Source organism: Rattus rattus, chromosome 6 (assembly GCF_011064425.1).
Source record: "Rattus rattus isolate New Zealand chromosome 6, Rrattus_CSIRO_v1, whole genome shotgun sequence".
Taxonomy (NCBI): Eukaryota; Metazoa; Chordata; class Mammalia; order Rodentia; family Muridae; genus Rattus; species Rattus rattus.
This window is the reverse complement of record NC_046159.1, coordinates 136,472,559-136,499,286: the sequence shown is the minus strand read 5'-3', so window position 1 is coordinate 136,499,286 and position 26,728 is coordinate 136,472,559. Positions and strand designations below refer to the sequence as shown.

Below are 26,728 nucleotides of genomic sequence, written 5' to 3'. Positions count from 1 at the left end.
CCTTTAGCGGTGTAATTCATAAAACAAACCAAATACCTTTTATCAATTCCAGTATCAATAAGCAACACATCAAACCAGAACTTTAGCCCAAAATATCTCAATCTGTCAAACTCTCTACCCGGAGCCACAGATTTTTCTTTAACCTTAATAACTTCTAAAATATATGCCTGCATTCACTCTCCTTGGTGTTGCAGACATTTCATCACAACTCTCTACTTGGAGTTAGTGACTAATTTTTCCCTATCTAAGCTCCCAACCGTAGATGAAAATCTCCACGTGATTCGGGTAATCTCTTTACTCTCCTTAAAACAAACTTAAACACCTTCTATCAATTCTAATACCAACAAACAACTTAAAACTCGGGAATTTAACCCAAAATATATCCCCCTGTTAAGCTCTCTACCCGGAGCCACAGATTTTTCTTTAACCTTAATAACTTCTACAATGTATGCCTGCATTCACTCTCCCTGGTGTTACAGACATTTCATCACAACTCTCTACTTGGAGGTAGTGACCAATTTTCCCTATCTAAGTTCTGAACCGTGGATGAAAATCCCAACCTGATTCAGGTAATCTCTTTACTCTCTTCTTTCTAAAAGCAAACTCAATCACCTTTTAATAATACCTGTAATTAAGAAGTAGCTTGTCTAACTAGGCTTTCAACCCAAAATTCCCGTGGAGTGCACGTTAAAAAGAATATGAGTATCCTGAAAGACTTTCTAAACAACTTTCTTTAAAAAGCAGCTTTTAATCTCTAACTCTCTGATCTGCCATTACTTCTCACACAGCAGAGGACCTACAGACTGCCAGCGCACATGGCTTCCCCATTTCTTTGTTTGAATTCCCGCGCTTAAGATATCACATGACTTAACATGGCGCCGGCCTCGTCTTACTTAGAAAATAAAACTTTCTCTCAACTCTCAGGATTACTAGTGGATTCTTGCTCATCACCTTGGCTCACCATCTGTTGTTGTAAAAATATATAAAATAAAACGGTAATGTTAGTCTTTTACCCTGCTGTGTCTACACCTCGGTGCCCAAGATATCTGCTAGCTATCTTGGCGGAAACACATCCTAGCTGCACACTTTCTTACACTCAAACCCTCACATAAAAGAACACACAACACAACAACCTTTGACCCAATTGGTAAGATATAATTGCCCACTTGAACATACAAAGCCTGGTACCATCCATCCCTTGAGAACATTAATAACAACCTGTAAATACACAGAACAGAATCTTAACATCACCTGCCATCTTGTCCTGCCACGACTTCTCTCCTCTCTCCCTCCTGTCTCTTCCTCTCTCCCTAGTCTCTTCCTTCAAATTTCTCTCCTGCCCATCCTTCTTTCTCCTCCAATAACAGGCCTCCTTCTATCCTGTACCTGCCCCTCACCTGTACTTTACAAATTCCATGGGGAGGTGGTTCTGGTGAAGTCACCTGATTCCTGAGTCCTTGACTAGGCAGCTGTCCTTGGGGGAGTGGAATTGCCATCAAAATACAGTAACTTCAGGGCTAACCACAACAGAGAGAGACTGAGAGAGAACACAAAGTTGAATAGTTATGGAATGGGATGTGCATCTAGGAGAAGTTGAGGGAGTGGTTATGAATTTGATCAAAATATACTGTATTAAATTCTCAAGTAATTAATAAAAATATATGTACTGAGAAAGAGAGAAAGAGAGAAAGAAAGAAAGAAAGAGAGAGAGAGAGAGAGAGAGAGAGAAGAAAGAAGGAAAGAAAGAAAGAAAGAAAGAAGGAAAGAAAGAAAGGCAAGCTCTAGCTTGCACAATTCAACCTTTTCCCTTCCAGATGCTCATGAGTGACCTCTGCTGCATAACAGGCCAGAACACTACCACATTATAATCAGCCAAGTTTCATAACAAGCTTTATAAATAAGCATGCAAAATTATCCAATACGGTGTAAGGAGAGAACACAGTATAAACTCTCAACTGTACTAGTCTTATTCTGTGAGTATTTCTATTTTATAACGTATACATTATTGAATAATAAATCTAAAATCACTCACTAATGGCACATATATTAAGCCTGTCAGCTTGAAGATTACTACCCAAGACAGTGCATTCTCTTCAGATGATTAGCACCATGGTAAATGATAACCATGCCACAGAATATTCAAGAGAAATTCCAATACCAATGAACCAAAATGACCAAAACGTTTGCTCCAGGACCGGTGTGTGTGTGTGTGTGTGTGTGTGTGTGTGTGTAACTATTACAGTTTCTGCTAGATCTATCACAAGTAAATTTTGTTTTTCTTTATATAACTTATCCTCCAAATAAATATTTTCTAAATGAATCAACACATACAAAAGTGAACTGAGCATCTATGCAGTCCCCCAAATAGCCCTCCTCTGATTAATATCATTAGTGATAAGCACCCATGAGGATTTTTTCTCTTCCTCACAAACTCAACTTCACTCAAAACAGTAACACAGCAATCTTGTGCTGACCATCCTCACCAATTCTGGTCTCATTGTCCTTGCTGGATTTTTATTACTTTTAATTGACATAACAAATAATAGAACATCTATCTACCTATCTATACTTCCCAAAGTCCATGTCAGACGCATGCATACATATATACATATACATTTCATTAGAAACATATCCTACTGTTTTTCCTCATAATTCTCATACTTCCCTTCTCAGTAGACCCTTCCTCCCCACAGAACTTACTACTTTCATATCAAACTCAAACTCAAAACTCACGCATGAGCGCACTCACAGGTGCGCTACAACATGCACGTTTCTCAGTCAAATCATCTCTTCTTTCAGAAAAGGTCATTTTCTTGAATCCAAGCTGTATTTGCAAGTAATTGTATAAATACAATGCCCTTTTAAAAACAGTTTGTTGAGCTGAATTTGTAAACTCTGGCAAGTTAACTAGCCCAAGACAATTTTTTAAAAAAGTAAATCTCAAACAATTGCCTTCAATCTTCCTCTAAAATAAACCGTTTTCTTAAGGAACGTTAAATTTAGCGAATGCCATCAACATCTGGTGATTGTTATTAGTAAGGTTGAAGGAGAAAGACTTCTGTCCCTCTCTGTCCCGCAGTTGGTAAGTGAACAACAGGCTTTTAAAGAAAACACATAATCATTGCATTGGGGGGCCACAATCAGCTACTTTTTGATGCAACATTCAAGGGGAGAGGTTCGTTCGTGTGTTTGTTTGTTTTTAAGAACTACATTTCTGCATCGGATATGTCGTTAAGAAGAGAGACTTTGGATATCTCCCTGAAAAGGCAGGGACCAGACGATTCAACCACCATACTTCTAATCTGGAAAAGAAAAAGGCAAAAATATCGCCAGTGTAGTAGAGAACAAAGAGATCCAGGCTAGACACCTCCACATCATTTTTGCCAGATGCACAACCTCTAGCAAACTAAAGATCTGTTAGTCAGAATGAAAACATAAGGGCAACAAAAGACCATTCTCCACCGACTGGGAGCGGGGGGTGGGGTAGGGAATCACAAACGTTTCACATACATTATTTCCTCATAATGCTGTATATGTACAACAACCTAAGTTGGGGGCGCTATCCCTAAAGTTACAAATTCTGACACAATGCCGAGTTCCTTTGCGGTATGAAGAGTAGAGAGCTTGAGTCTAAACTCAAAACCACCGTAATTCCACATCGAAGCCTCTCCCCTCCAGTGAAAATCTGCAATGGCCTTTAGCAGTAGCACTGTCTGGCAGACACATGCAACCCGCTTACAAACACTACAGCGGCTCCCCAACCCCAGCCTGAACCCAACCTTGTATTTGCTTCCCGTGCAAAGCTCGCGGTCCACGCCGTTTACTTCCGCCTCTAGGGCTCAGGAGGGATAGAAAGGCGGAAGTAATGACTGACTTCCGGCCTCCGGCCGGGCGCAGGGTTAACGTCATTGACTCTGCGCGGCGAGCTTAAATCCTAGCTAGTCTGACCGCAGGAGCCCAGCAGGGGGCGGCGAGACACTGCTGAGGATGCGGAGACTCCTCTGTGGAGCTCATTCGGGACCACAGGGCGGAGCCAACGCTTTCTGCAGGCTGGGGCTGACACTCTTGTCTGTATCAGGGAACAGGTTCGGTTTTGATCTCAGTCTTTCTCTGGTTGTTTTCTAGACCATTTTTCCCCCAAGTACTTTTGCATTTTTCTGTTTGGTTTAGTATTTGTAAGAATAAAGATTTCGATTTGAGAATTTAAGTTATTAATAATCAGTTTACCCAGAAAGTGAAACTGCTGGTCACAGTTTATTCCTAGCCTATGTGTATTTATCCAGTAGCTATTTATTGACCCTGTAGGTTCCAGGCCACTTACAAGTTCACCAGTATCAGAAAAGCAAGACTGACAATCTCTGCTTTCTGGACCATAACTCCTGTAGTCTCACTTCTGTCTGAGTATTCTCTCCTCAGCATGCCCCACGGATTTTCTTTTATGAACACCAGGAGGTGGCTTAAGTCTCCATGAACGTGAATGAGGAAAAGGTATCGCTGGGATTTTGGAGAGTTTGGGAGACAAGAAGATGAAGAGTAGGTAGTTAAAGATGAGGAGCAAAGAAGAGGAAAAGAGAACTGGGAGCAGTATGGTAGACTTTCCCAAGATGCTGTTCTGGGTTCTCATCCTCCTTTAGTTTATTAAAATGATGATTAAGCCAACTTTGTATCAAAGTTGTGCTGCTATGCAAATATCTTTTACCATTTCCATATTAAAAGGATGGTGTGGCATGCGATGATGCTTGTGACTTTAAATGACCACTCTTGGGCTAATATATACAAAGAACTCGAGAAGTTAGACCGCAGAGAATCAAATAACCCTATTAAAAATGGGGTACACAGCTAAACAAAGAATTCTCAAGTGAGGAATATCGAATGGCTGAGAAGCACCTAAGGAAATGTTCAACATCCTTAGTCATCAGGGAAATGCAAATCAAAACAACCCAGAGATTCCACCTCACACCAGTCAGAATGGCTAAGAACAGAAACTCAGGTGACAGCAGATGCTGGCGAGGATGTGGAGAAAGAGGAACACTCCTCCATTGTTGGTGGGATTGCAGACTGGTACAACCATTGTGGAAATCAGCCTGCACGTTACTCAGAAAATTGGACATAGTACTACCTGAGAACCCAGCTATACCACTCCTGGCCATATACCCAAATGATGCTCCAACATATAACAAGGACGAATGCTCCACTATGTTCATAGCAGCCTTATTTATTATAGCCAGAAGCTGGAAAGTACCCAGATGTCCCTCAACAGAGGAATGGATACAGAAATGTGGTACATCTACACAATGGTATACTACTCAGCTATTTAAAAGAATGACTTCATGAAATTCGTAGGCAAATGGGTGGAACTAGAAAATATCATCCTGAGTGAGAATCTCTCTCTCTCTCTCTCTCTCTCTCTCTCTCTCTCTCTCTCTCTCTCATACTCACACGCACACACACACACACACACACACACACACACAATCAACACATGGCATGCGTTTAGTTGAAAATTGATTTTATTTGATATTAGAATGGCTACTCCAGCTTGTTTCTTCCAACCATTTCCTTGGAAAGTTGTTTTCCAGCCTTTCACTCTGAGGTAGTGTCTGTCTTTGTCTCTGAGGTGTGTTTCCTGTAGGCAGCACAATGCAGGGTCCTCATTGCATATCCAGTTTGTTAATCTATGTCTTTTTATTGGGGAGTTGAGGCCATTGATGTTGAGAGATATTAAGGAATAGTGATTATTGCTTCCTGTTATATTCATACTTGGATGTGTTATGTTTGTGTGCTTTTCTTCTCTTTGTTTTGTTGCCAAGACGATTAGTTTCTTGCCTCTTCTTGGGTATAGCTTGCCTCCTTATGTTGGGCTTTACCATTTATTATCCTTTGTAGCGCTGGATTTGTAGAAAGATATTGTGTAAATTTGGTTTTGTCATGGAATATCTTGGTTTCTCCATCTATGTTAATTGAGAGTTTTGCAAGATACAGTAACCTGGGCTGGCATTTGTGTTCTCTTAGGGTCTGTATGACATCTGTCCAGGATCTTCTGGCTTTCATAGTCTCTGGTGAAAAGTCTGGTGTGATTCTGATAGGTCTGCCTTTATATGTTACTTGACCTTTTTCCCTTACTGCTTTTAATATTCGTTCTTTATTTTGTGCATTTGGTGTTTTGACTATTATGTGACGGGAGGATTTTCTTTTCTGGTCCAATCTTTTTGGAGTTCTGTAGGCTTCTTGTATGCTTATGAGTATCTCTTTCTTTGGGTTAGGGAAGTTTTCTTCTATGATTTTGTTGAAGATATTTACTGGTCCTTTGAGCTGGAAGTCTTCACTCTCTTCTATACTTATTATCCTTAGGTTTGATCTTCTCATTGAGTCCTGGATTTCCTATATGTTTTGGACCAGTAGCTTTTTGCGCTTTACATTATCTTTGACAGTTGAGGCGATGATTTCTATGGAATCTTCTGCTCCTGAGATTCTCTCTTCTATCTCTTGTATTCTGTTGGTGATGGTTGTATCTACGGCTCCTTGTCTCCTCTTTGGTTTTCTATATCCAGGGTTGTTTCCATGTGTTCTTTCTTGATTGCTTCTATTTCCATTTTTAATTCCTTCAACTGTTTGATTGTGTTTTCCTGGAATTCTTTCAGGGATTTTTGTGATTCCTCTCTGTAGGCTTCTACTTGTTTATTTATGTTTTCCTGTGTTTCGCTAAGGGAGTTGTTCACGTCTTTCTTGAAGTCCTCCAGCATCATGATCAAATATGATTTTGAATCTAGATATTGCTTTTCTGGTGTGTTTGGCTATTCAGTGTTTGCTTTGGTGGAAGAATTGGGCTCCGATGATGCCATGTAGTCTTGGTTTCTGTTGCTTGGGTTCCTGGGCTTGCCTCTCGCCATCAGATTATCTCTAGTGTTACTTTGTTCTGCTATTTCTGACAGTGGCTAGACTGTCCTATAAGCCTGTGTGTCACGAGTGCTGTAGACCTGTTTTCCTGTTGTCTTTCAGCCAGTGATGGGAACAGAGTGTTCTGCTTTCGGGCGTGTAGTTTTTCCTATCTATAGGTCTTCAGCTGTTCCTGTGGGCCTGTGTCCTGAGTTCACCAGGCAGGTCGCTTGGAGCAGAAAAGTTGGACTTACCTGTGGTCCCGAGGCTCAAGTTTGCTCATGGGGTGTTGCTTATGAGCTCTCCACGAGGGCAGCAACCAGGAGGACCTGCGCCGCCCTTTCCGGGAGCCCGTGTGCACCAGGGTCCCAGATGGCATTTGGTGTTTTCCTCTGGAGTCAGAGATGTGGGCAGAGTGTAGTCTCTTCTGGATTCCCAGGCATGTCTGCCTCTCTGAAGGTTTAGCTCTCCCTCCCACGGGATTTGGATGCAGAGAGCTGTTTATCCGGTCGGTTCCTTCAGGTTCTGGCGGTGTCTCAGATGCAGGGGACCTGCTGCTCCTGTGCCTTATCTATAGGAACCCAGAGGCCGTATACAGTTTCCTCTTGGGCCAAGGACGTGGGCAGGGGTGGGCAGTGTTGGTGGTCTCTTCCGCTCTGCAGTCTCAGGAGTGTCCACCTGTCCGGGTGGTGAGCTCTCTCTCCCATGGGGTTTGGGAGCAGTGAGCTGGGGGCAGGGATCCGCGACATTGGGAATCCCCCTAAACACCGGAAGTGTCTGGTTCTAGAGGAATTTTGCCTCTGTGTGTCCTGAGGCCACCACTCAAGTCTCTTGCAGCAGAAAAGTTGGACTTACCTGTGGTCCCAAAGCTCAAGTTTGCTCATGGGGTGTTGCTTATCTCTCCATGGGGGCAGCAACCAGAAGGACCTGCGCCGCCCTTTCCGGGAGCCCCTGTGCACCAGGGTCCCAGATGGTGTTTGGTGTTTTCCTCTGGAGTCAGAGATGTGTGCAGAGTGCAGCCTCTTCTGGTTTCCCAGGCATGTCTGCCTCTCTGAAGGTTTAGCTCTCCCTCCCACGGGATTTGGGTGCAGAGAACTGTTTATCAGGTCGGTACTTTCAGGTTCCGGCGATGTCTCAGACGCAGGGGACCTGCTGCTCCTGTCGCTTCAGTCCTTCATAAAAGAGGGAATAAAAATATTCATAGGAGGAAATACGGAAACAAAGTTTGGAGCAAAGACTGAGGGAATGACCATTCAGATCCTGCCCCACCTGGGGATCCAGAGCATATGAATACAGCCACCAAACCTGGACAATATTGATGAAGCCAAGGAGTGCATGCTGATAGGAGCCTGATATAGGAGATGCTCTTGAGATGCTCAGTCAGAGTATGAATAATACTGGCAGCCAACAATTGAACTGAGAACAGGGCCCCTATTGGAGGAGTTAGGGGCTCCTGAGCTGAAGAGGCTCACAACCCCATAAGAACAACAATATCAACCAACCAGAGCTCCCAGGGAGTAAACTACTACCTACAGTGTACACATGGACAGACCTATGGCTCCAGCTCCTATGCGTGTGTAGCAGAGGATGGCCTTATTGGACACCAATTGGAGGAGAAGCCTTTGGTCCTGCCAAGGCTGGATACCCCCTCCCCAGTGTAGGGGAATGTCAGGGCAGGAAGTATGGTAGTTGGGGAGGGAAAACACCCTCATAGAAGAAGGTGGTCAGGGGATGGGATAGGGAGCTTTTGGATGGGAAACAGGGAAAGGGAATAACCTTTGAAATGTAAATAAAAACAAATATCCAATTAAAAAAGAAACAAAAGAAAAAAAAAATCTTACATACAGACTGGGAAAACGGCTCAGTGGGTAAAGTGTTTGTTAGATAAGCGTGAGGATTACCGATGTCCAGCACCATTACACTGACAATGTATTGATTTTCTTTCCTTTATGTATTTTCCATGTCTGTCCGCCTTGTGCAGGTATACGATGCATCATGACCATATTCATCACCTCACCTGTCTCCTTCCCCACTCTCACTGTTCTCATCCTTGCTCCCAGTCTCCCTCCTTCCACCAGGATGAGTAGAAACAAGGTAGAGAATTCCCTAGACAAGCCTAGAGAATAATAGAGAATGTGTGGTGACTTCCTGAACCCAGCTAGGCCTCCTGGGAGGCCAGGTCTAATCCACAACCACTGTGGGTCAATGTTCTCAGGTTTCAAATTTACCTAAAAACAGCCCATGATAGTGTATGGTGGAGATAAACAATCGTCACATGTTTCTAAAACTACATTTAAAACATTTATTAATTTGGTTCCATTTCCTTGCTGTAATGACTAAAGCAGCAATAGGCATTGGACTGTATGTGTCTCTCTGGTAGGGCATGAAGTCCTCTGGGTGTGCAGGACAGAACTGACTGGAGCCTATGAGTCCCATTTTAATTTCTTGAGGAATCTCCAACCTGATTTCCATAATCGCTTTCTTAGTTTTCATTCCCATCTGTAGTGAGTAAGGGATCCTGTTGCTTTAAAGAGAACGGATACATAATATTCTAGTTGTTCATCAATGGATGAGTGGATAGTGAACATATATAAAGACAAAATTTCTTCAATGTGGAAGAAATTGAAATCACAAAGTTTGTAGGAAAATAGATGTATATAGATCTATATGTAAACAAGTATGTGTACATGTATATTGAAACATTTACAAAGGAAAACAGGGAAGAGTGACGTCAGAGGATGGGGAAGAATGGAAGGGAGATAAATTCATAAAAGAGGATTTGAAGTTAACTGCTTTTCTAGTTTTAACTACCAGGATTTTTTTTTTTTTTGGCAGATAAGCACTAAAATGCGCCTGAAAACGAAAAAGTTAAAGCCCTAAGTGAGGCTGCAGTCTCAGAATTTAACACTGGAGAAGCTCACTGAGATGCAGTGTATAAAGCCCTAAGTGAGTCTGCAGTTTCAGAATTGAACACTAGAGAAGCTCACTGAGATGTGGTGTGTGAGGCTGAGGTCTCAATTGAACCCTAAGTGAGGCTGCAGAGGCTCTCAGAATTGAACACTAGAGGAGCTCACTGAGATGCAGTGTATAAAGCCCTAAGTGAGGCTGCAGTCTCAGAATTTAACACTGGAGAAGCTCACTGAGATGCAGTGTATAAAGCCCTAAGTGAGGCTGAGGTCTCAGAATTGAACACTAGAGGAGTTCACTGAGATGCAGGGTTTGGAATGAGCGAGCGTTTGCTTCCAGGGCTTCATTACTTAGCTTCGTGATGTCTTTATTCGTGAGTTCATCGCAATTAAACAACTTTTATAATGCAATTCCTAAGAACACTGTTGCATACCGTGGTACGGAATTGATACTTAACATACATGTTCAACACCTTTTAAGTTAAATTTGGCAAGAAAATTGATTATATGTATTTTCTCCATGTAACATTATTTCAGGAAAGGAACAGAGAATTATATGCCTCCATGTTAACAAGTGTTTTCTCCAGGACTGAGATTATGAAGATTTTCATGTGTCTATTTTTCTGTATTTTTCCAATTTCTGTATTCATGTGGTTATTTTGAATTCAGGAAAAAATGTTATTTTTGCAAATAAAAACTATCAAAGCTACCTTGAACTCTTGCAGGCTCCTAACGCCCTCAACTACGGTTCTGTGTCAGAGTGTGGTGATCCCCTAAATACAAACGAGCTGCAAAGGACAATGCTTTGACTTAAGTTTCCAAGCGTATGATGATACAAAATTGAGACATATTCAGCAGGAACCAGGTCCTGAATTCTGGATCGTGATCTTTTCCCAGGCTAACAATGTGTGTCATGCAATGCCCAGCAGCAGCAGCAGCAGCCCCAGACCGCAGTCGGCCACGTGATCACTCGGCTTCACATCCGGTGAAGCCATGGGTCCACTAGGTCAGGTGAATTATTTGCATTTATAACTTACTATATATCATTTTGGGGGAATAACTCAAGTGTAAGTCAGAGGGCATCAGAGCGCATCTGCATCACACTGGGAAAGGAAAGGGGTGTGTGTCAAGGGAGTTTAAATGTCCCAGTTGATGAAGCCATCACTGAGTCATTCCTTGCTGGATGACTCTAGGAAGAAAATAAAGGAGCCGGGGAGCACATGGCACCATTGACCTAAGAAGCTGCTAATTCCAGCTTAAAGAGCACAGGAGTGTGAGCGGATAGAACCTTCTAGGCCGATGACTGTTCTAGTCCAGTCCACTGACAAACCTTCACTTGTGGGGGAGGGTGTAAACCAATGGTCAACCCACTGAGAGTATGCAGCAGGCCCGGAAGTCACGGCACAACTCATCACAGCCTCTGGCTCTCTGTAGGCCGTGTGTTGAGCATGGGTGCTTTCTTTGCAAGGCAGATGCTTCACTCTTAGTTCCAACTCGGCCATTTTCTCTCACGTGCCAATCCTCCTGTGGAGGGTTGTTTAGTAACCACCCAGAGTTAAATATGGCAGTCGTCAAAGCCACTCTTAGAAATGGCATGGAAAAACGCAAGAGCACACGGATTGTTACTTTTTATGTCTTCAGAATAATCGAGAGATCAAATTTGTTTTAGAATTGGCCTACTTTATAAATAACATTTATTTTCACAACAAGATTTGATTCCCTCACTTCATATGTAACAACTGGAATCTTTATTTATTTATTTTTTTAGATAGAACCTCTTCGAGGAGTAAAAGATTAATTAAGGATCAGATTACCTGGGGCTAGAGATGGCTCAGTGGTTAAGAGCACTGGCTGCTCTTCCAGAGGTCCTGAGTTCAATTCCCAGCAAACACATGGTGGCTCACAACCATCTGTAAAGGGATCTGATGCCCTCTTCTGGTGTGTCTGAAGAAAGTGACAGTGTACTCATATACATTAAATAAATAAATCTTAAAAACAAAAAAATGGATCAGATTACCTGCAATAATTCAAGAAACACATCAGTCCATGTCGAGTTTTGTATATAGGCACACAATAAATGCCATATTCATGTGGCATATTTAGTTTTAAATGTCCAAGTTAAATAAGGATGGACATTGTGGAATTTGTACCTAAATAAGCACAAAGACAGTGCTGTGTATCTTTCAAATTTCTAATTTAATCAAAATATACTGACATTATCTCCTCTCCCAGTCCTCTGTAGCTCCTCCCATGCCCAGTCCTCAAATTTATGGCCTCCTTTTCTTTAATTATTATTGTTACATATGTATGTGAGTGATCCTTTACTACAGCATACCGAGTCTATTTAGTGTTACTTGCATGTATGTTTTCAGAGCTGACCTCTTGGCATTGAATAACCAATAATTAGGGGCTCATCCCTGGGGAAGACTAATTCTCTCTCAGCAGTCAGTGACTACCCATAGCTCTTGCTTCAGGGGTGAGGTCCCGTGGCCACCCCCCCATCCATGTTGGCATGTCAACAAGCCTTGTCATTGCTTGGGACTTGTTTAGGGCAGCTATTTTATTGAGATTCCGTGGGCATAGCTTCCTTGTCATATCTGGAAGACAATGGTGTGTATTTTGAGACCTTAAGAAGGCATAGCAGGTATTTTAAAGTCAAGGTGAAAAACTGTAAAACAAAATCCTAAATTATATCATTTCAGAACTGTACAGTGAAGAAATGGTATTTGGGTGTGGGAGAGATGGCTTAGCCATTATGAGTACTGGCTGCTCTTCCAGAGGTTCAGAGTTCAATTCCCAGCAAACACATGGTGACTCAGAACTATCTATAATGTGATCTGATGCCCTCTTGTGGCAAGCAAGTGTACATGTACTCATATACATAAATTTAATTAATTAAGAAACAGTATTTGTTAAAAAGCAACAAACAGCTATTAAACTAAAGAAAAGAATTAATTTCCTTTCCTCCAGCCTGAGGGTGACAGAACCTATAGGTAAAACAACCGTCTTCGTATCTATGGACTATGGAAAGTTCCTTCAGTTTGAATCATCAGCCAGACTTGCAGGTATCTGCCTTTGGAAAATGTATGACCAAACTGTTGTCTACAGGTCCCCCTACAGCTCTTCAAGTTCTATACACAAGTAATCACGAGATGATTAGGACATAATTTTCATTTTTTATCAGTCTATACTTTATCAGTGATCCATAATTTCTATAATTAACTTTGTTACCCATGGCTCACACATTAAAGCGAACTTCAAATTCAGTGAAGTGTATCACGTGACACTCAGCTGATAAGCTCAAACCGTGTATGCTGTGTGCATGTGAAGTGTAGGCATAGGGCTTCCATCAAAAGAGCAGGCCCTTGGAAGAGGGGAGCTACACACATACAGTTCCAAGTGGGATGAGCTAGCCCTACATGCATGATTCAGTTGGAGGCACTCGAGTTAATATTCATATGGCAAAGTGACACAGCAGGGAAGCAAAGAGGGGAATGTCCCCAACCAGGGGTTCATAGAAAAAGAACCAAGAATGTGGTCTCATTTCATTTACTAACTCAAGAAACACTGGTCCAGCACAAGGTCGAGGTCCTCATGAAAGCCCGTGTTTTCTATGGGCAGAAAGGGCAAAGTCTAACTGTACACCTCCTGGCCTAGGGAGGGCAAAGCAGACCTGTATTGCTCGCTTGGTAAATTCCAGCCACTGATCCTAGTGAGTGCAGAAAGCTCTTCGCTATGAAAATGAAACCCTAGGTGTGCTGTCCCTGCTGTCTTCTCCCCAGCTTCTTCCACCGGGGGTCACAACCCCACATGGGGGTCGCACATGAATACTGTGTAAATTTTGGAAACAACAAAAAGTAATACAAAATCAAATATATAACGAATTCTGGCAGTGCTCACCTGAGTAACAACTGCGCTTCAGGGACTTGGTCCTGAGGGCACACAGTGTTCACTATGCAAGTCGCGTTCCATCATACAATATGTCATCGTACAGTGATCACCATTGGCCGATGATACCTCAGCTGAACACTATTGTATGTTATGAATTGCAGTGCTCCGATGTCCATAAGGCTTTCTGCTCTTATGAAAATATAACAGTTACAGCTTTTAGTATTTTCCAGTTGTTGTTCTTCTTCAGCAAGCATCACATTAGTGGACCTTTGGGACTCTTTTCTTAGAATGCTTGATTTTTAAAAACGCTGAGTTCCTGACTTGGGTTTCAGGCTTTAAAAGTCCTTAAATTAATTTTAGCTTAGGAATGGGGCAGAATTTCTAGCAACCTCTACAATGGCTTTACACATACTTTTGTTGTTTTATTTACAGCATTGACAATTAGAAAATCAACTCGTCAATCGAGCCTAAACAGCACTGAATATGCTCTGGGTTCTTCAGCTCCAAACAGCCAAGATCTAATTGTGTAAAAGTAATCAGGTATATTCACAGTATGCAAACTTGCTTCCAATCATTAATAATTGGGAAATTTGTATGCATCAGAAAGAATTCTTTCGAAACAAAGTTTTGTGACTATCAGCAAATGTTTCATTTATATGCTTATTTTATATACATATATAGGGTTATGTAAAAGTTTCTCAAGTGAAGAAGGGTTTAAGTAGAGACACATTCTGAAGCCCTGGTCTAACTATGTCACAGTGACTTGAGTACAGGTTGTTAAGAGTCAGGTGAGGGCACAGGTTTAAGCAGCACTCTTGAGTGCTCCATTTAAAATAAAAGTAAACTCTGGGATATGAATATGCATCTGTCAATATTTGTTTTGATTTCACTCAAACCCTATTATTTAAATGTTAAACTCGCCTGACACTCAGTATCCGTTCATCCCCCAACCATGTCTTTAAAACCCCAATGGTTGCATAATATACTCTGTCCATCCTATATAATCTTAGGCCCTTAAAACTACTGTTGCTATACCATCTCTGCTAGGCCAGGCACAATCTCCAGAGAACACGAATGTTTTCTTGTGGTGCTACAGGGCAGAGGTTGGATACTGGTCTCCCTGTGCTAATGGGAGAATGCTGCTGTGTCCTTGCCACTTTGTAGAGGTCACCTACATCCCTTACCTGTGGCTCTTCCTTATAGAAGGCAGAAATAGCAGACAAGTCTCTCTTACACCGCATCCCTCTCACCTCTTACACTTCCTGCTTCCATTTTTCATGACTGTATGATTGTGGGTGGCCCACAAAACAATTCAGGATAATCTCCCCTTCTTAAGACATTTAAAATAAACCATTTTTGAGACAGATTCTCAAGACTGTAAACCTGGCTGCTCGCAATACTGCCTCAGCCTTCCAGGTGCTGAGATTCTTAACCACGTTTAAATTTAATACCAGTGTGCCAATGTACCACATTTCCATGCTTTTGGAAACTAACATGTTAACATCTTTGTACTGCCAATACTGTTACCCCTGTATAAAAGAAATCAGAATAGACAAACCCATAGGTAATTCTGTCAGCAGATGACACTATTTATTCAAATGTAAGGCGTAAAACAATGGAAACTCACATTTTACTATTTTTACTGCCATTACACTCTGAAATTGAACTATAATTAGCTAGCTATATTGAGATAAAAAAAGATCTTGGGATTGAAAATGTGAAAAGACAGAACTAACACATATAAAACCATCAACTTTTCTGTGTTGGACATCTGACCCAGAGTCCACATGCTGAGAATGCTGTATCTCCAATCCAAATCTGTTGACTGTTAAATATAAACAGAAACTACAAAAGCACATTTTGTGAACTCTTTCTATAAGCTCTTCTGCTGTAGAATTCAGGAACAATTGCTACTGCTACTGGTACTACTACTGCCACTACTACTACTACTACTACTACTACTACTACTGCTACTACTGAACAGCTAAAGCCTACACAATATAACAGATTATGGACTGTTATGTTGACTTAAACTAAGAAGGAATAGTTAAGACTATATTTGAGCATACTAACTGTAAGCTCTTTGAGTTATAAAACAAAGAATCCACAAAATCATTATAAATGAATCTGTGGTGAAAAAGCAAATATCTTGGGCCAGAAAAAGGCTTAGTGGATGAAGACACTTTGCTTCAAAGCCTGATGACTAACTTTGTCCCAGGAACCTACTCAGCAGAAAGAGATCCAACTCGTAAAAGATCTCCTGAACGTCCACAGGTGCCTCTGACAGGCATGCGTGAGCACACACAGCACACACACACACACACACACACACAACACACACAAACACATACACACACAAATGTAGTCTTATATATTTTTAAATATTTATTTAAAAAATTAATCTCTCCTGTTTGAAAACTCCAAACTGGAACCAGCACTCTACTTGTAAGATTCCTTGGGACTCTGCCTACACTGGCCTATCCACTTAATCTCTTCAGTTTAGCTTCATATCGTCTCTGACTCCAGGACAGCAGAGCAATGCTTGAGGTGCTCACGTCATATCCAGCATGTGCCAACTCTCTGATGCGAGTTTTTAAAGCATTTATGCTCAAGTCTAATACCCTTGAAGTTTCAATTATTTGTGAAGTACTGATTTTCTCTTCTAGGAGGCAGTCTATTTTATCATTAAACTTTTTCTCTGACAAGAAGATCATATTCAGATAGCTTAGGACAAACTTCTGTACCTCCTCCTCAGTGCATCCGAGAGAGAGCAGCCTCTCTTTGATGTTTGTGTAGTTTCTTTTGGTACAGTCGTTGGAAAGGTCTAAGATTCTAGCTCCTGGACCACATACCAGAAGCAGCAGGTCCTCTTTGTCTAAGTTGAAAGTTGACTGTAAAATTCAATAGTAATTTTCACACGTTTGGTGCTCTGAATTAAGATGGAAGGATTTTTACTAATTACCTTCCAGACAAAAATTTGTGGGAATGTTGTGACATAAGGATATGCTGGTTTCCTGCAAATATTCAACCATTTGTTTATTCAAATTCAGACTGTTGGACAAGGTCCTGGGAGCACTGGTCAACAGTCAGCAGAGGCATTTATGAGTCAACCCAACAGAGCAGAGGAACTTTATGTTATTCTCTAAGTTTAGGTTGTTATTAGACGGAAAGAAGGATTCAGGAGAACACTACAAAATATTTACAATTTCAAGGTCTGATGCCATAATCTTTCTCCACAGATCCCACCGTTTTGAAAGACTTTCAGGAGTGCGTGTTATGGCTCGTGGATATCTTGATATGATGCTACCAATCACTTTGTCACTTGCTCTTTGAATAGAAGGAACATCTTCAGCTACTGCTCATTCGTAAAACTCCAGGCTGTCCTCTGCCATGTCGAGATCAACTGGCATTGATGAGTAAGTCCCCATTTTCCAAAGACTCCCTGTCTTTACTGTCACATTCCACACTAAAGGGCCTGAATGAAATCGACTTGAGGAAAACTTCTGCTGAATATTGGGGCACCCACCTCTTAAATCAAAGAGAAAGGTCTTTCTCACACTCTATATCCAGGGTTGTTTCCCTTTGTGCTTTCTTTATTGCTTCTATTTCCATTTTTAATTCCTTCACCTGTTTGATTGTGATTTCCTGGAATTCTTTCAGGAATTTTTGTGATTCCTCTCTATAGGCTCCTACTTCTTTATTTATGTTTTCCTGGAATTCTTTCAGGGATTTTTGCAATTCCTCTCTGTAGGCTTCTACTTGTTCTCTAAGGGAGTTCTTCATGTCTTTCTTGAAGTCCTCCAGCATCATGATCAAATATGATTTTGAAATTAGATCTTGGTTTTCTGGTGTGTTTGGAGATTCAGTGTTTGCTTTGGTGGAAGAATTGACCTCCGATGGTGCCATGTAGTCTTGGTTTCTCTTGCTTGGGTTCCTGCGCTTGCCTCTCGCCATCAGGTTTTCCCTGGTGTTACCTTGTTCTGCTATTTCTGACAGTGGGTAGACCGTCCTATAGGCCTGTGTGTCAGGAGTGCTGTAGACCTGTTGTCCTGTTTTCTTTCAGCCAGTTATGGGAACAGAGTGTTCTGCTTTCGGGACTGTAGTCTTTCCTGTCTACTGGTCTTCAGCTGTTCCTGTGGGCCTGTGTCCTGAGTCCACCAGGCAGGCCGCTTGGAGCAGAAAAGTTGGTCTGACCTGTGGTCCCTCGGCTCAAGTTGCTCGTGGGAGTCTGCTTTTGAGCTCTCCGTGAGGGCGGCAACCAGGAGGACCTGCACCGCCTTTTCCGGGAGCCCCCGGGCACCAGGGTCCCAGATGGCCTTAGGTGTTTTCCTCTGGAGTCAGAAATGTGGGCAGAGTGTAGTCTCTTCTGGCTTCCCAGGTGTGTCTGCCTCTCTGAAGGTTTAGCTCTCCCTCCCACGGGATTTGGGTGCAGAGAACTGTTGACCGGGTCCCTTCAGGTCTGGGCGGTCCTTTCTCACACTCTAGATGGTTCTTGGTGCCATAATCATGGGATAGTCCAAAGCTTTTCAACTCCTGAGTAAGATAATTATAATGTTAACATATAATATTATGTGAATGCATATGTTAAATAACCAGTGACAATGCTATGATCCTGGAGAAAGCATCCGCCCCTCCAGCTCTCCTGGTGCTGCAGGCATCCCCGGCCTCACTGTTTCTGTGGATCCCTATGGACTTAAGGCTCCTCCTCTGTCACTACAGAGAAGCAGAACAGCACCATGCTGTCCCTACCTGTACTGCCCCTGTATTCTTCTTTTTATTGCACTGTGCCTGCTTTGACTCCCCAGAGTTAGTTCTCCCCTCCATCTCTCTCATTTCTGGTTTCTTTGGTTTCTGACATATTTGGTTTCTTCCTAATAAATGGCACTTTCAGTACCATTTGCCTTTCAACTTGCCAGATGTCTGAACTGACCCTGCCCACAAACACTAGATTGCTTCTGCCTACCTTAATCTCAAACTCTAACTGTAGCTCTGGAAAATCTCACTTCAGATAGTTTAATTTACAGCGTTAATGTCTTTTGTATATTTATAATACCCTTTAAATGGATCACATTGATTATATGTGATGTGTGTATATATGCATATATAATTATTTATATATTACACAAATCTCTGAAAAACAGCTTACAACATCAATCTCTACCTTAGTTTACCAAACTGTTTCCTTGGTTGCCATGCAATAATTGTAAACTCATTTCCATCTTCGAAATGATACAGTTGAGGGGATGGAGTGTAATTCAGAGGTAGATCAGTGGTTCAGCATATATCCTTAGCATGCATAAGGACTTAAATTCGATCCTCAATGCCAGAAAGGAGGAAGAAGAATTAACTTTCTAATTCAAAGTTGTTAGATCTTAAACCTGGGACAAGAGTCTGCCAAGAACGCCAGCTGTTCATTAAACATATCAGAGCTGACCTGGCTGTCAGGTTCTCCCATCATCCCTCAGTCCCTTACCTGTTACAGGGTCCTCCTGGCTAGCATATCCCACCCCTACCCTGAACTCTCTAGCCCACAGACTGGGCTGCCCTTCCCCCAGCTATATATAATCTAGCCATAATGGCAACCGCAGTCCTTTTGGTCCTTTTTGCCCTTTGGCCTCTTGGCTGCTGCTCAAGGGTCCTCTCTCTTCCTGTCCCCTCGTCTTTCCTCACATGGCCCAACTCAGTCTGCCACTCATCTCCACTCTAGATTCTTCTAGATGCTTCTGGTTGTTCCCTCATGTCTACAGTAACCCTTCTCCTCCACCAAACTCAGGAATGGCCATGTGGTCCTTTTAAGTGGTTTGTTTTTTTTTTTTTTTTTTAAGTCAATGGTGTGGCCCCCAGTAGAACAAGCATTCCTATGACAAAAATATAATCAAATGAATACAGGAAACACTAACTAAATTTAATGGCTGAGAGAGAGAGATGTTGTTGTAAAAATATATAAAATAAAACGGTAATGTTGGTCTTTTACCCCGCTGGGTCTACACCTCGGTGCCCAAGATATCTGCTAGCTATCTTGGCGGAAACACGTCCTAGCTGCACACTTTCTTACACTCAAACCCTCACATAAAAGAACACACAACACAACAATCTTTGACCCAAAGGTAAGATATAATTGCCCACTTGAACATACAAAGCCTGGTACCATCCATCCCTTGAGAACATTAATAACAACCTGTAAATACACAGAACAGAATCTTAACATCACCTGCCATCTTGTCCTGCCACGACTTCTCTCCTCTCTCCCTCCTGTCTCTTCCTCTCTCCCTAGTCTCCTCCTCCTCCTTCAAATTTCTCTCCTGCCCATCCTTCTTTCTCCTCCAATAACAGGCCTCCTTCTATCCTGTACCTGCCCCTCACCTGTACTTTACAAATTCCATGGGGAGGTCGTTCTGGTGAAGTCACCTGAGTTCTGAGTCCTTGACTAGGCAGCTGTCCTTGGGGGAATGGAATTAGTATCAAAATACAGTAACTTCAGGGCTAACCACAACATTTCACCCTTTTTGTCCAGTTAAAAAGCCTTTACTTAATATATTGAGTACAATTACCATTCTACAATTTATAAAGCATATGATATACTCAAACCCAGTCCATCACTATATCAGTTAAACAGAACATTCCATTCCATTCCAGCTTAAGAAAGGCTTAAAATCTATATCTTGGCTAGCTTGTATACTACCTGATAACTATCCAATAAAATATGTAAATTTAGAGTTAAACAGCCTGATAGGCTATTTAACGTCTTCAACCCCGTCAGAAATCTGGGAATGACCACTATCTATTCACAAAGGAAGCCTAACACGGTTTCCAGAACTGAGAGGTTGTAGAGACAAATCTCCACTAGCACAGTCCCCTGTTAGCAACATGTGACCACAAGTCTTCAGCCTTCTGGCCCAAAATCAACTGACAGACTCTTGAAATGCAGATTTTGAAGGGCTGATCACTCTGTCTTAGCAGAGTTCAGCAGTCAACTATTCTGCATAATTTGTCCTTTTCTGAACAGTATTAGTCTGCAAATGAAACAGGCAGTTTTGTCTAGTGGCTGCCTAGCCACAAAGTATTGCCTCACCTGGAGGTAGAGATGTTCACAATCTTCATTAAGTCCACCAAAGGGTAATTGTTAGGAGCAGACATGTCTCAACAAAAGATAAATAACTTTAAATCTCAAATTTTGTGGATTTCTGACGTTTTTGAATACCACCTATCTATGTAAGACAATCTGGACTGTTGTCCCCATATCCTAAATTTTATCTTGAAAGTTCTCTCACAAAGTCAGTAATATGTTTGCCATTTGGCCCTTAACTCACATGTGTAATCAACTCCTAAGTTTGTAATGACATCAATAGAAGGACTGGCTCTAAACCTTGTACTTTTAATCTCTTTTAACAAATAAATTCTATATCAAAACAAAGATATGATTTTAGCTTAGTTAACAAATAAGATTACGACTCTATAACTCAATCTACCTAATTCCTCCCTGTTAAATTACAATCATTTCTAAATTTCTCATAAAAACAACTTTAGAATAACCACTTCCAGTCCCCCAAAGTCCAGGGAATTGGGGCGATGACTCCTCCATAACTTCTTCAAGCTATACAAGGGTGTTGAGATATCCTTAGGGGTAGGGGGTAGGAAGAATGAAGTGAAAGGAAAATTATACAGATTTAAGGTTTAAAAATATGAAGTTAAAAGAAAATTCAGACTCAGGACTAAACACTGTGAAAAGCAAGTCCAGGCAGCCCCGCCCTGCCGTTAGGACTAACAGACCATAAAGATAAAGAAAAGGAATGCAGGAACCGGGCACCTCCCCCAGCTTACTCAGAGTCACACCTTAACCAGATGTCCTTCAAACCCTGATAAGCCCATAGCTCCTAAAATCCTGTACGCTCCAGTCAATATGTACTCTCCAGCTGTGCTGTAATCTCACTAACATGTTTAAATGAGCCAATCACCTATAGCCGCGCCAGAAATTAGCCAATTGTGTGTAACCGCGCCAAACACCCTAACCTCCCCTATATAAACCCCCGAGTTTGGAGGCTCGGGTTCGATTCCTCTGTCTCCTGTGTGGGATACGTATCGACCCGGGATCCCGCTAATAGGGATCTCGTTAATAAAAGCTACCTCTTGCTGTTACATCAAGAATGGCTACTCGTGGTTCTTGGGGGCACCCCATCCCACGATTGGAGCGAGAGACACGTCCCCCCATTTTGGGGTACGCTCTTTCAGAAGCAAATGCTGTAGCAGGATGTGTCCTGACTGGACCCAGCTGAAAGTCCTTGAGACCAGGAATCCAAGTAGGCACACTCTGTAAAACACAACTCTCAAGACAAAAGTATAGAATCGAGATATCTTTTTGTTTGATTCTCCTGAATAAATTTTTCAGGCGGTCTACCTCTATCAAATCTGATCAGTATGACTCTGTGATGGTTCTAGAGCCTAATCACATTTTTTAAAAGCACAAAGACAAAATCTTTCTCCCAAAACACCATGTTCCTTAGTCTGTAAGCAGAAAAGCTTGTATCCTGCACCCTCTCCCAGAATAACAATATAATCATAAAACTCATCATGAAGACTGAACAATTTTTTTTAAAAAGGAAGTAAGCTAAACAATGAGCCTGAGAGGCTTTTGTACTCTGTGATATCAGGAAATTAACCCAAAATTCCCGTGGAGCCTACGTTAAGAGAATCCAAGCTTCCTGCTGTGGTAAATATCAAAAGTAACCACAAACCCTCGCTAGCCGGCATCAATGAGCCATACAGCCTTTAGCGGTGTAATTCATAAAACAAACCAAATATCTTTTCTCAATTCCAGTATCAATAAGCAACACATCAAACCAGAACTTTAGCCCAAAATATCTCAATCTGTTAAGCTCTCTATCCGGAGCCACAGATTTTTCTTTAACCTTAATAACTTCTAAAATATATGTCTGCATTCACTCTCCCTGGTGTTACAGACATTTATCACAACTCTCTACTTGGAGTTAGTGACTAATTTTTCCCTATCTAAGTTCCGAACCGTAGACGAAAATCTCCACGTGATTCAGGTAATCTCTTTACTCTCCTTAAAACAAACTTAAACACCTTCTATCAATTCTAATACCAACAAACAACTTAAAACTCGGGAATTTAACCCAAAATATATGCCCCTGTTAAGCTCTCTACCCGGAGCCACAGATTTTTCTTTAACCTTAATAACTTCTACAATGTATGCCTGCATTCACTCTCCCTGGTGTTACAGACATTCATCACAACTCTCTACTTGGAGGTAGTGACCAATTTTTCCCTATCTAAATTCTGAACCATGGATGAAAATCCCAACCTGTTTCAGGTAATCTCTTTACTCTCTTCTTTCTAAAAGCAAACTCAATCACCTTTTAATAATACCTGTAATTAAGAAGTAGCTTGTCTAACTAGGATTTCAACCCAAAATTCCCGTGGAGTGCACGTTAAAAAGAATATGAGTATCCTGAAAGACTTTCTAAACAACTTTCTTTAAAAAGCAGCTTTTAATCTATAACTCTCTGATCTGCCATTACTTCTCACACAGCAGAGGACCTACAGACTGCCAGCGCAGGTGGCTTCCCCATTTCTTTGTTTGAATTCCCGCGCTTAAGATATCTCATGACTTAACATGGCGCCAGCCTCGTCTTACTTAGAAAATAAAAACTTTCTCTCAACTCTCAGGATTACTAGTGGATTCTTGCTCATGACCTTGGCTCGCCATCTGTTGTTGTAAAAATATATAAAATAAAACAGTAATGTTAGTCTTTTACCCTGCTGTGTCTACACCTCGGTGCCCAAGATATCTGCTAGCTATCTTGGCGGAAACACGTCCTAGCTGCACACTTTCTTACACTCAAACCCTCACATAAAAGAACACACAACACAACAACCTTTGACCCAATTGGTAAGATATAATTGCCCACTTGCACATACAAAGCCTGGTACCATCCATCCCTTGAGAACATTAATAAAAACCTGTAAATACACAGAACAGAATCTTAACATCACCTGCCATCTTGTCCTGCCACGACTTCTCTCCTCTCTCCCTCCTGTCTCTTCCTCTCTCCCTAGTCTCCTCCTCCTCCTTCAAATTTCTCTCCTGCCCATCCTTCCTTCTCCTCCAATAACAGGCCTCCTTCTATCCTGTACCTGCCCCTCACCTGTACTTTACAAATTCAATGGAGAGGTGGTTCTGGTGAAGTCACCTGAGTTCTGAGTCCTTGACTAGGCAGCTGTCCTTGGGGGAGTGGAATTAGCATCAAAATACAGTAACTTCAGGGCTAACCACAACTGAGAGAGAACACAAAGTTGAATAGTTATGGAATGGGATGTGCATCTAGGAGAAGTTGAGGGAGTGGTTATGAATTTGATCAAAATACACTGTATTAAATTCTCAAGTAATTAATAAAAATATACGTACTGAGAAAGAGAGAAAGAGAGAAAGAAAGAAAGAAAGAGAGAGAGAGAGAGAGAAAGAAAGAGAGAAAGAAAGAAAGAAAGAAAGAAAGAAAGAAAGAAAGAAAGAAGAAAGAAAGAAAGGCAAGCTCTAGCTTGCACAATTCAACCTTTTCCCTTCCAGATGCTCATGAGTGACCTCTGCTGGTTAACAGGCCAGAACACTACCACATTATAATCAGCCAAGTTTCATAACAAGCTTTATAAATAAGCATGCAAAATTATCCAATACGGTGTAAGGAGAGAACACAGTATAAACTCTCAACTGTACTAGTCTTATTCTGTGAGGATTTCTATTTTATAACGTATACATCATTGAATAATAAATCTAAAATCAGTCACTAATGGCACATATATTAAGCCTATCAGCTTGAAGATTACTACCCAAGACAGTGCATTCTCTTCAGATGATTAGCACCATGGTAAATGATAACCATGCCACAGAATATTCAAGAGAATTTCCAATACCAATGAACCAAAATGAGCAAAAGATTTGCTCCAGGACGGGTGTGTGTGTGTGTGTGTGTGTGTGTGTGTAACTATTACAATTTCTGCTAGATCTATCACAAGTAAATTTTGTTTTTCTTTATATAACTTATCCTCCAAATAAATATTTTCTAAATGAATCAACACATACAAAAGTGAACTGAGCATCTATGCAGTCCCCCAAATAGCCCTCCTCTGATTGATATCATTAGTGATAAGCACCCATGAGGATTTTTTCTCTTCCTCACAAACTCAACTTCACTCAAAACAGTAACACAGCAATCTTGTGCTGACCATCCTCACCAATTCTGGTCTCATTGTCCTTGCTGGCTTTTTATTACTTTTAATTGACATAACAAATAATAGAATATCTATCTACCTATCTATACTTCCCAAAGTCCATGTCACACGCATGCATGTATATATACATATATATTTCATTAGAAACATATCCTACTGTTTTTCCTCATAATTCTCATACTTCCCTTCTCAGTAGACCCTTCCTCCCCACAGTACTTACTACTTTCCTATCAAACTCAAACTCAAAACTCATGCATGAGCGCACTCACAGGTGCACTACCCACAAGCACGTTTCTCAGTCAAATCATCTCTTCTTTCAGAAAAGGTCATTTTCTTGAATCCAAGCTGTATTTGCAAGTAATTGTATAAATACAATGCCCTTTTAAAAACAGTTTGTTGAGCTGAATTTGTAAACTCTGGCAAGTTAACTAGCCCAAGACAATTTTTTAAAAAAGTAAATCTCAAACAATTGCCTTCAATCTTCCTCTAAAATAAACCGTTTTCTTAAGGAACGTTAAATTTAGCGAATGCCATCAGCATCTTGGTGATTGTTATTAGTAAGGTTGAAGGAGAAAGACTTCTGTCCCTCTCTGTCCCGCAGTTGGTAAGTGAACAACAGGCTTTTAAAGAAAACACAATCATTGCATTGGGGGGGCCACAATCAGCTAATTTTTGATGCAACATTCAAGGGGAGAGGTTCGTTCGTGTGTTTGTTTGTTTTTAAGAACTACATTTCTGCATCGGATATGTCGTTAAGAAGAGAGACTTTGGATATCTCCCTGAAAAGGCAGGGACCAGACGATTCAACCACCATACTTCTAATCTGGAAAAGAAAAAGGCAAAAATATCGCCAGTGTAGTAGAGAACAAAGAGATCCAGGCTAGACACCTCCACATCATTTTTGCCAGATGCACAACCTCTAGCAAACTAAAGATCTGTTAGTCAGAATGAAAACATAAGGGCAACAAAAGACCATTCTCCACCGACTGGGAGCGGGGGGTGGGGTAGGGAATCACAAACGTTTCACATACATTATTTCCTCATAATGCTGTATATGTACAACAACCTAAGTTGGGGGCGCTATCCCTAAAGTTACAAATTCTGACACAATGCCGAGTTCCTTTGCGGTATGAAGAGTAGAGAGCTTGAGTCTAAACTCAAAACCACCGTAATTCCACATCGAAGCCTCTCCCCTCCAGGGAAAATCTGCACTGGCCTTTAGCAGTAGCACTGTCTGGCAGACACATGCAACCCGCTTACAAACACTACAGCGGCTCCCCAACCCCAGCCTGAACCCAACCTTGTATTTGCTTCCCGTGCAAAGCTCGCGGTCCACGCCGTTTACTTCCGCCTCTAGCGCTCAGGAGGGATAGAAAGGCGGAAGTAATGACTGACTTCCGGCCTCCGGCCGGGCGCAGGGGTAACGTCATTGACTCTGCGCGGCGAGCTTAAATCCTAGCTAGTCTGACCGCAGGAGCCCAGCAGGGGGCGGCGAGACACTGCTGAGGATGCGGAGACTCCTCTGTGGAGCTCATTCGGGACCACAGCGCGGAGCCAACGCTTTCTGCAGGCTGGGGCTGACACTCTTGTCTGTATCAGGGAACAGGTTCGGTTTTGATCTCAGTTTTTCTCTGGTTGTTTTCTAGACCATTTTTCCCCCAAGTACTTTTGCATATTTCTGTTTGGCTTAGTATTTGTAAGAATAAAGATTTCGATTTGAGAATTTAAGTTATTAATAATCAGTTTACCCAGAAAGTGAAACTGCTGGTCACAGTTTATTCCTAGCCTATGTGTATTTATCCAGTAGC

At 41.6% G+C, this 26,728-nt stretch overlaps 1 long non-coding RNA gene and 1 pseudogene across 1 annotated transcript; one reads left to right on the top strand and one right to left on the bottom strand.

Annotated features, from left to right (window-relative positions):
* The first annotated feature begins 10,683 nt into the window (after positions 1-10,683).
* Positions 10,684-14,222, top strand: LOC116902988. The gene is made up of 3 exons (XR_004388246.1): positions 10,684-10,788; positions 12,753-12,847; positions 14,106-14,222. It is a non-coding gene; the product is annotated as an uncharacterized LOC116902988 (long non-coding RNA).
* A 1,918-nt stretch (positions 14,223-16,140) lies between these two features.
* On the bottom strand, positions 16,141-17,207 carry LOC116904470 (annotated as a pseudogene).
* Between the last annotated feature and the right edge of the window lie 9,521 nt (positions 17,208-26,728).